At 36.0% G+C, this 11104-nt stretch overlaps 1 long non-coding RNA gene across 1 annotated transcript; it reads left to right on the top strand.

Moving 5' to 3' along the window:
• The first annotated feature begins 3077 nt into the window (after positions 1–3077).
• On the top strand, positions 3078–5829 carry LOC127643149 (uncharacterized). The gene is made up of 3 exons (XR_007970461.1): positions 3078–3507; positions 3601–3707; positions 5374–5829. It is a non-coding gene; the product is annotated as an uncharacterized LOC127643149 (long non-coding RNA).
• Positions 5830–11104: the final 5275 nt, after the last annotated feature.

The raw sequence follows: 11104 nt of genomic DNA, 5'->3' as shown, positions 1-11104 counted from the left end.
ATTGCAGCAGTTGTGATTTACATTGATGAGAAACATTGACCCACTGTTTGCATGGCAAGTTTCTACATAGTGCAGAGACTTCTGGCACCTTCTTCTCTTTCCTAAAGCTCGAGCAGATCATCCTAGGAGAATCTGAAGATTCATCTAATGGAGGAAAAAATAGGAATTAAGACGACACTCAGTCAAATATCATTGCACATCTGTCAATCTTGATAATGGCATATCTGTACATATACATACAAACACTTTTATACTTGATATTTATAAGTAAAAATTTACTGGTGTAGGCCCTACTTAAGGGGATTGTGGAAGAATGAAAAAAACATGACTTTACACAATATTTTGCAACTTAAAGTACTAAAAAAATTATAATAATAACTAAAGCCAACAGAGTTATTAACGTTTAGGTATATCGTGATTATATACACTTTCAGCTCTTAATCTTATTTCTCTTGGTTGAATTCTTTCAAATGCCATTTTCTTTTAGTTTTACTAATATACATGTAATATTTAATGAATCACAATAGGTAGAGACCTTTATTTTGATCTTAAACGATATGGCTGTAATTGTCAGAATGGTTGTTGATTTATTTATTTATTTTTTAGCATTTCATTGGTTATCTTATTTCAAAACAAGGTGGGAAACATGTTTTATTTTACAAGCACACACATTTAAAAGTTTATTAAATAGATTTTTGACAAAAAAAGCATCTGACAATTATTTTTGATCACATTAAAACAAACGTGACATTTTGGACTCTATAGTACTTTTGATGTAATATGAAATTGTGTGCATATTTTATAAATGTATACCTAATTTGCATATTTAAATATAATTTGATGTGGTATTTTATTTCAAAACAGATGGGAAATTGTTTCATTTGCATGCACAATGTTTTTCAGTTTTTTTGGCTGAATTTTTTTTTATCACAATAAAAGAAATGTTGTGACCACTTTTAATATAATAGGAAACATTGCACATATTTCATAAGATGATATCTAATAAAAAAAAAAATATTTTTTTTAAATGGGTACAAGTTATGGGTTTAAAAGTCATGGTAGCTACACATTTTTTTTTATTTTTATGTGTATTTTATATGGCAAAGTTTCATTTTGAAAAAGGAGAGGAACCCCGATTCTCCAGTAGGTTCTTCCCTTCTATACATTACACATTGTTACTGTTATTACATTTACATTTATGCATTTGGCAGACGCTTTTATCCAAAGCGACATACAATGCACTTATTACAGGGACAATCCCCCCGGAGCAACCTGGAGTTAAGTGCCTTGCTCAAGGACACAATGGTGGTGGCTGTGGGGCTCGAACCAACGACCTTCTGTTACTATATTATTTAATTATATTTCCATGATATGATTTACATTGACACTGTTATGTAAAGTTTTAGCAAGGATTCCATTGCACACATAAAAATAAAGTCTAATGGCATTTACCTCACTGTTCATTCTTACCTGTTGCTGCTGTTTCTCCAGATCAGGAGAGCGTCATCTCACCTACAGATGTCGCTTTTTGACTAAAAACACGAGAAGCGTTACGTGAATGACCGCGCACATTATTTGGAAGCTTCTGATTATGTTTTCCCCTCCGCTTCTTTTCCCATTCTCTGAGCTTTTATCGTTTGCAGCCCATCGTTTCTCCAGCTGGTCCCCGATCCAGCGGAGTCGGTGCGCAAACGGCATCAGCGCGCATCGGTGCGCGCACACGGAGTCGCCAAACGCGCATAAAGTCTGCTCTTCCGGCAGACAGCACATCCTCTCGCTTACCCTCTATCTGTTATTTTTTTCCTTCTTTGGAATATTGTTTTATATATATCTGGACAATATCGTTTTGTTCGCCTGTCAATGGAACAGTGTGTGTTTGTTTCTGTCGGCTGTATTATTTATTAAAGTGTCACATGGTTTAGGGTTTACATCACCATCTCCCCAAAGAGAGCGGTAATGGTTAACTCTTCAATGTCCATTTCTCTGATAACGCGCTTTTGTCTCTCTCGCAGCAAGGACGTGCAATTCAGAGCAGTATAAAATATTAGTGTCTCAAAACCTAGTGAGCTGTAAATAATATATAAATATACATTCACAGTGAATCTAAATAATATTGAAAAAAATATTGTATACACACACACACACACACACACACACACACACAATATGAAATCTAAGACTAAACAATATCCAATCTTGTAATATATGCTATATATATATATATATATATATGTATATATATATATATATATATATATATATATATATATATATATATATATATATATATATAAGCATATATTACAAGATTGATATTATCTTAGATTATTATTTGGTATATGTTCAATTTTGGGCATCATATGCACGTGCACAATAGAATAGAACCAATGTATTATCATGACTTTTCCAGCCATTTGTCATATTATGGAGATTAAACTGATGAATTCATAGAACAGAACATAAAGTAGTTAGAAAAAATAACTCATATATTAGAATTTAAAATAATTTGATATTTATTATTATAAATGCAAAACATTTTGTGTGCAGAAAATAATAAAATAGAAAGTGTGGTTAGTATAAACATAGCAAATACTGTATATTACAATGTTGGGGATTTTTATTCATGTTTATTCATATGTCTGTGCAGAATAGAATAAAACGATTAGAATACAGAAATAATTGGCATGTGTAGAGCAGATTGGAATAGTATAGAGAAAGCAGAATAAGACATATCAGAATAATAGAACAGGAAAAGTATGTCTTACAACTTTGGGGGATTTGGGGCATCATTTGTGCAAGCCGAATGTAATGTATCTTAAATTGTTGTCATACACGTCCATTTATTGGCATCATAGGTGCGGCTAGATGAGCTGCAAAACTGCTAGCCACACCTATGATGCCAATAAATGGACATGTATGACAACAATTTAAGATATATACATTCTATTCTGCATGCACATAGCCATTGTCTTTTGTTTTGAATGACTGTACATTTGGGTGGGTGACGCGGAACAATGTCGCGTGAGTAGGCCTACAATGTTCCAGCCGAGGCGATAACGCTGTCGGACCGCTGTGTTTTTGGACGGTAACATGCTGGTATCCACAAGACTGTCTACTGTATTAGACATTTACGATCACGAATGAAAAGACAGCGTGACCATCGTTTAAACAAGGATGGAAGAGGACGTGCTGTCGACCTTTCGAGAGCGCTGGAAACCGGAGTTAGAGACCAATACAGACAAAAACAAAGAGGGATATTTTCGGCATCCCAGTTAAAGGTAATCTTGTCCTCTAAGCAGTAGATTTTGAGAGAAGCAAAATAACGCAGCACAGCAGACTCAGCCCATACCAAAAGAGCAGCCGCAGTACGTGTCTATGGTGGAGGGTTTTGAACTGTAGGACGAATCGAGCAGGAGAGAACGCGCAGTAAGCGCGCACCCGAGAGCGAGGCGCTTAACACAGGCGCGCTGCCGAGAAGTCAGCACACGCCATAAACTGCAGGACCTGGTAAGCGGCTGATGATGGCGTACTGCTACTTGAGGTGTTTACTTATGGTTCTCTTAATATTGAAGGAACCGCTGTTGTGTTTAATGCGTTTAGAATTATGTGAATGACATCCCATTCTTTGATGTGGAGTTGCACATTATGTGCTGGCACTGAAGATTTTCCACATCCTGAGCAGAACAGATCTGGGACGGTGTACTCAGGTAAATAAAAAGTGCATAAATTCTATTCTATTCTATTATATTGGTTCCCCATATTCATGGTAAACCTGGAAATGTAAAATTATTTTTAAGAAGGAATGGAAATGTAAACGTCTTAAAAAGTTATTGAGTAATGTAAGGTTACAATATAAACATAAACTCATGAGTGTAATCTCTTAGAAGGTAAACTAATGAAAAGTAATTTGATGACAGTTGTGGGAACCCTTATTCTATTCTATTCTATTCTACAGAGTTACCATGGTTATGATAAACCTGGAAATTACAGGGATTTGTAATGGAATTTTGAACTCAAATAAACTCCTGTGTGCAATCATGTGTGCGATCCAGTATTCTATTCTGTTCTATTCTATTCTATAGGATCCCCTCCCAAATTCACGGTAAACCTGAACATTTCAAAGAATTTTTAAGAAGGAATGGCAATGTAAAATCTTCAAAAAGTTATTAAGTATTGTAAGGTAACAATATAAACATAAACTCGTGAGTGCAATCTCTTAAAATTATTTGTGCAAAGTTTTGACAGTGGTGGCGTAGTGGGCTAAAGCACATAACTGGTAATCAGAAGGTTACTGGTTTGAACCTCACAGCCACCACCATTGTGTCCTTGAGCAAGGCACTTAACTCCAGGTTGCTCCAGGGGGATTGTCCCTGTAATAAGTGCACTGTAAGTCGCTTTGGATATAAGCGTCTGCCAAATGCATAAATGTAAATGTAAACATTAAAACCACCTGCCTAATATTGTATAGGTCCCGCTTGTGACGTTAAAACAGTGGCAACCCGAATCTCAGAATTGCATTAGCATTTTTCCCCATTCTGATGGTTGATGTGAATATTAACTGAAACTCCTGATCCGTATCTTCATGATTTTATGTACTGCACTGCTGTCACTGGATTGGCTGATTAGATAATAGCATGGATGATTGTTGGTGCCAGACGGGCTGGTCTGAGTATTTCTTTAACTGCTGATCTCCTGGGATTTTCACGCAAAACAGTCTCTAGAATTTACTCCAAATGGTTCCAAAAACAAAAAACATCCAGAGAAGGGCAGTTCTGTGGATGGAAATACCTTGTTGATGAGAGAGGTCAACAGAGAATGTCCAGACTGGTTCAAACTGAAAAAGTCTACAGTAACTCAGATAACCACTTTGTACAGTTGTGGTGAGAATAATCTCAGAATGCTATTCTGAGATGCGGGTTGGCGGTGATTCGGCACCTTGAGGGGGACCTGCACAATATTAGGCTGGTGGTTTTAATGTTGTGGCTGATCGGTGTATGTCTGTCTAATTAATACAGTGCTATATTTTTTGTAGGACTATTCAGTGGTATATAAATAAAACATATTACTTAATTTTATGGATAAGTATATTTTCAGTGCAAACTATTATTCTATTCCTATTCTCTGCAGATACACCATCATAGCAAACTGCTTATCTGGAGGTGACACACTGCCGTGAAAAACACAGAAACCGCAAACAACAAGCTCGATTGAAATGGAAGCATGTGCTTCTGATGAAATATTACACTTTTTGGGTGCATAAAATGTCATGCAAAATCGTGCCTTGAAAAGAGTGGGAACCCTGTAAAATGTCACATGGTCATATGCCTCAAATTTGTGGCATAATGTTCATTACCAAAGCACTGTGTCTTTCAGGTAGATGGAGTATTGGTGGTGCCAGGGAGGTGGGACTTCGTTTTGGTCACATCATAGGAATCTGAGAGTGTGTACCTGCTGAATTCCAGAAGGAAAAAAGAACAGGAGCCGAAACTTCTTAACTCTGTATACAGCCATCCAGTGACCTGTGAAAACGTTACAGCCAGCAGAGCTACCCTGGGTGTCCAAGAGCTGCGGATGGGGCATGAATGATGTGGCAACACAGGCCTGACTTTGGTCTGTCTCAAACATCTTGCGTATGCGTGAGTGTGTAAAACAGGCCATACGTTTTCATTTCGGCCTGTTTCACACAGCTTATGCAGTGCGCTGTTAGAGGCATCTAGTGGAGCATTTAATTTGAGGATGCACAAATGTACAATGTAAAACCTTAACTAATGTGACATTAAAATGTGTTATCAATGACTTCAAAATGGCTCATTCTATGAATAAAATTCACATGAGATCAGTAAAAGTGTTTGTTTTTTAACCACTCAATGATGATAGATGAAAGAATGATGATATATTAATTTGGACAGATGTGTGAATGTCTTTTGCTGCAGAAGGCACATGAGTGAAGCAGCATATCAAACAACAGAATGAATGGGCACTTAAGAGCATTCGAGTAGATTGTTTATTCACTTTGTAGACTAATTTAACCAAAAATATTCATCGCACTGATTGATGCATGTATGATTATTATTATTAGCTCGGTAATTACTATTTTCGAATGTTTGAAATTCACAAAAAAATCTGGGCTGTACACAGCGTTTGTGAATCTGGAGCAAAGTTTTCAGGGAGGTTCATTTATGTGGGAATTACCTCTCATGTTTTTATGAACGTTTTATGAAAGAGACCCATTGTATGGAAAAGATGACCATGTACATTCTTCAAAATGTCACCTTATTTGCTCCACAAAAATAATAACAGCATGAAGGTTTGGAATGACATAAAAGTGAGTACATAATGACAGAATTTTAGTTTGTGGTTGAACTATTCCTTTGAATGAACATGGTAGTAACATGGTACTTTTTTGTCAGTGAAGACATATTTTATTATTACTATTATCCATTAAAGAGTAAAATAAGAGTGTTGTTTCCCACCCTGGTGCACAATCTACTGAAGGCTGACTTTGACAAACTGTCCTGTCATTTAAACTCTAAACAGTCACTCCAGTGCCCATTAGGTTAATGAGAGTGTTTAAATAGGGGTGATGTCAGGGGTGGAGGAGAGCCAAATCATTGTGTGCTGCCACACAACACCATCTGAATCCATCTATCATCCACTCATCTGATTACTGTCAACATTTACGCCTGATGCTTTACTGAAAAATACAACTCTCCCTGGAGGAGCCGATCTGCCACACTCATGGGCTGAGCTCCCCCCAGGTATGAACGCTGTCTATTTAAATGGTTGAATAAACACTTTGGGGAATTGTGGAGAATATGACATTGAGACTGCTCTGGCTCAGACTCAAAGCTCTGGGGAAACATTGCATCGTCTCCATTGGTCTCCAAATGAATCTCTGAGCTTTACGTACCAAAGTTAGAAACAAACTAGGGACTCTTAGGAGAGCTGTTGGGACCAAATTTTGAGTTAATTAACAAGTCTATCTCTAAGATAAAAATATGAACAGAACAACGTTTTATTTACTGCTATCTTTGGGAATACGTTTATATAAAACTCCACTGGTGGGCTTAATTATGTAAACATCAGGATTCAGCACAGAGTAGAGATCAGCATTCCCCAGTTGTTGTCATCATGCTTTGGTGCTGTGACTTGGTGGTAAAAGATCTCCACTGAGTAAGCCAAAGGTTGTAGGTTCAAACCCCACAAGGGATGATCCATAAAATTTCAAATGGATGCCCTTGTGCGGTGTCAAGTCGTTTTTATTTGTATAGCGCATTGTAGAACACATCATTTCAAAGAAGCTTTACAAAATCATACATTACCAAAAAAATTTAACTGTAATATCTGTTGAAGTCACCAACAATTAAAGCTCTATCTACATTAGATAGTGTTCTAACTACATCTAACTACTAGAGCTGATAGAAAATTTGCTAATTCACAAGGGAAAATAGAGTACTGCCTGGATTATCTGTATACTGTAGCAAGGGCAAAAGATGACAGAGATTTGAATTTATATCTGATGGTGTCACATTAAGCATTATTAGACTTCAAAAGACTTATCTCTTGTCCTCTGAGTAACACCAAAAACTTCACTGCAAATTGTAGCAACACCTCCTCCTCGACCATTCAGACGAGGCTCATGTTTATAACTATAACCTGGGGGAGTAGATTAATTTAAACTAATATATTAATTCGGTTTAAGCCATGTTTCAGTCCAACAGAGCACAACCAAATAATTATCTATAATAATTTAATTTACAATTAGTGCTTTGGTAGAAAGAGATCTAATGTTTAGTAGCCCTACCTTTATATGGTGTTTATCATAATTATTATTATTTATTTATTTATTTTCAAGTTTGACCATAATTATATTTGTTGTGTTTGGTAGATCAGGGAACAGACACAGTTTCTATGTGTTGTAGTTTATGTGAGCATTGTAACTTCTCAAGGCAGCCAGCAGACTTTCGGATTAGCCAGTATGTCTGCTTCCTGACCTGGGTCCCAGTTAGTCAAATGCTATCACTATTAAGACTATGAGCCTAATGACTAGAGAGGAGAGCGGCACCTACCCTGGAGGGATGGAGTCAGTCTCTCTTTAGCTGGTCAGGTCTACACCAAAATCTCTTCCAATTGTCTATAAATCCTATGCTGTTCTCCAGACAACACTCAGACATCCAGCCATTCAGTGACACTAATCTACTATAAACCTCATCACCACGATGAGCAGGGAGGGGGCCAGAGCATATTACAGTGTCTGACATCATTTTCGCAAGTTCACACACATCTTTAACATTATCTTTAGTGACCTCCAACTGACGAAGCCGGACATCATTAGTGCCGACAGTAATACAAATTTTAGAAAATCTATATTTAGCATTAGCCAGCACTTGTAAATTTGATCTGATGTCAGACGGTCGAGCCCCAGAAATGCATTTAACAGTGGTGGCTGGAGTCTTTATTTCCATGTTCCTTACAATAGAATTATCGATTATTAAGGCTCTTTCAACATGATTCTAAGTGGGTGTATCACTGAATGGGGAGAATCGATTGGAAACCCTAACAGGAATGGGAGAGTGGTGTCACTTTGTTGAGCGAGTATGCCACATAGACGTCACCCAAATGCCCTGCTGCGGGGGCTCTAGAGTCAGAACCAAATTGTGTGCTTTGCTCGCTGTTCTACCCGCATATCGACTTCACAGTCTCACTTACCTCCACTAGTGTTCGGATGCATGTCTCTAACTCATTTTCTGTCTCTGTCAGCCTGAATTATTCCTTACATTTTCACATGTGAATCCTTCACTGCTGATGGAAGAAGCTATAGTAAACTTGTGGCATGCAGTGCAGGAAGAAATAACATGAGCGGATCTTACCGCAGTTGTTTGTTGTTGTTGTTGTTATGGTTGTTCTAGAGCGGAGTGGTTTTGAGATCGATGTGGTCCCTAATCAGCACAGGATTGAGATTGATGAAATAATCCATGTAAAAGGCAGTGGAGAAAACGAAACACATGCAGTCGAGAAGTGAGATGTAGACAAGTGGAAAAATGAAAAGAAAAAAAGAGAAATGGGTGCTCGTGGTAAAATACACACAGTTAAATCAGTAGAAAAGCGGAAAAACCCAAAGCACGTGGTAAAATTGCAAAGGATGCCATGATGAATGTGCATAAGCAAGAATAAGTAATGCTAAGCATGTTATCAGACTAGTGTTGCATCCATGTTATTAGTTGCTTTACATAAAAGTATCTGCAATTGTTTTTCGTATGGTTGTAATGAACCAGTTCAAATAAATGATTCACTGATTCACTTCAGCCATGTGTAAAAGTCATTATGTCTTCTTATTTGAGGAAAAACATTTAATTGCAGCTGTTTATCACTATGTTTTCAACTCAGTAGTATAAACTACTGTTTTAATAGTTTTATTCACTATAAATTAATTTGTTTAATGTTCAATTTAGAATATTTTTAGTGTGAATTTAATCGTTCAACTTAATATTGCCACCCTAGTTGTTTAATGTCACCCTAATTGAGATCGCCATTGTTTAACTGCTGATTAGTTTATTATAAAATTTAAAGCAGAAATGTATATTGTTTGATAGTTATTTTATGACAAAGATTTTCTTCCTGTAGTAGCTTCAATTAAGTCTTTAGGTCTGCTAGAAGCCAGTACAGGCTTAGTTAATTCACAAAATAAAATGTGACCCTTTAATTATTTAATATAATAGTACAGGTTGGTATATTTTACTATTACATTTTTGTATTAATTTATGTGGGGTGCGGGCGGCTCATGACTGTAAAATGCGAAATGTCACGGAATTTGACATATTTGGGACCAAAAAAAATTTTTGAATGCACATTTAATCAAATAAAATCTTGATGTGTCCAAGTGTCATTAATAAACCATAAAGGCTTTTACTTAATTAACTAAATATATAATCTGCATGTGCTGTGTGCTTCAAAATTAATTTGTGAAACCGGCTGAAAACACTTCATCATGAGAATCACGTATGTTCTGGGTGTGTGTATGTGTGTAGTAGATGACGGAGAGCCGAGCGCTCAAAAGCGTGCAGCACATACAGACTATATTTATTTTAATTATATCATAGCTTTATGGGGTTTAATTATTACACTGGGACATGAAGCAAACTGCTTATCCAGAGGTGAGAAACTAACAGAAAAACACACAGAAATGCCAAAATAAAAGCTTGATTAAAATGAATGATTGGTGAAATGGGAAAAAAAAGATAATGTTTAATGCAATTAAATAATAATAATGAATAATAATAATAATAGTAACAATAACAAATTAAATTAATATTTCACATCTGTGATGTTCTGTTGTGCAGCACTTCATTTGACAAAAGTATCTCCAGTGTTGTTTCGGATTGATCAGTGAGGATTTTGTAGAAAAGCACTTCATTTGATAAAAATAATACAATGTTATTTTGAAAAAATTAATATTATAAAATTATATTTTCATTTAAATAAAGTCTATCAAATTAGACAACATTTTGATGATGAAATTTAATTAAACTGTCAAATACAGAATTAAAAAAAAAAAATTGGAATGGCCAAATTTTTTGCTTAAATATTGCACATAAAATGACCTGGAACATTGTGCCTTGAAAGAGTGGGAACCCTGTGTGAGTCAGGACTGCCAATGGAACAGACCAGAATTTAAATTCACTGATAATGTTACCCTCTTCTGGGTTTGGTTAACTAAATAATTAAATGATTCATTTTTGGGTGAAATATACCTTTAAGTCCTCAAACCTCTTGTTTAACTTGTGTAACAACAAACTTCTAGTTATATAGTGTTCTTCCACAGACATTTTGTAACGCCTAACTTTAGGAGTTTAATGTCTCCAGTAGGGAAGGGCATTTCAAGTAATTTTGTAGTCGCATACTTTAACACATAAAAAAAATGAGTAATCGATTATTTGACATTTTGAATTTGAGTTCAACCTGTGAACCTGCTCTTTTGAAAAAAGAGAGCACTATGCATAAACATAGTTAAAAAAAAAATATTGGCTCTCACACAGAAACATTTATTTCAATTCTTCTGAAGCAATGCAATCACTTTAAAAAATTAACAATGTGTTTTTGGGTT

This window comes from Xyrauchen texanus, chromosome 4 (assembly GCF_025860055.1).
Source record: "Xyrauchen texanus isolate HMW12.3.18 chromosome 4, RBS_HiC_50CHRs, whole genome shotgun sequence".
Lineage (NCBI taxonomy): Eukaryota > Metazoa > Chordata > Actinopteri > Cypriniformes > Catostomidae > Xyrauchen > Xyrauchen texanus.
The sequence above is the reverse complement of the archived record's forward strand: the minus strand, read 5'-3'. Positions and strand labels throughout refer to the sequence as shown.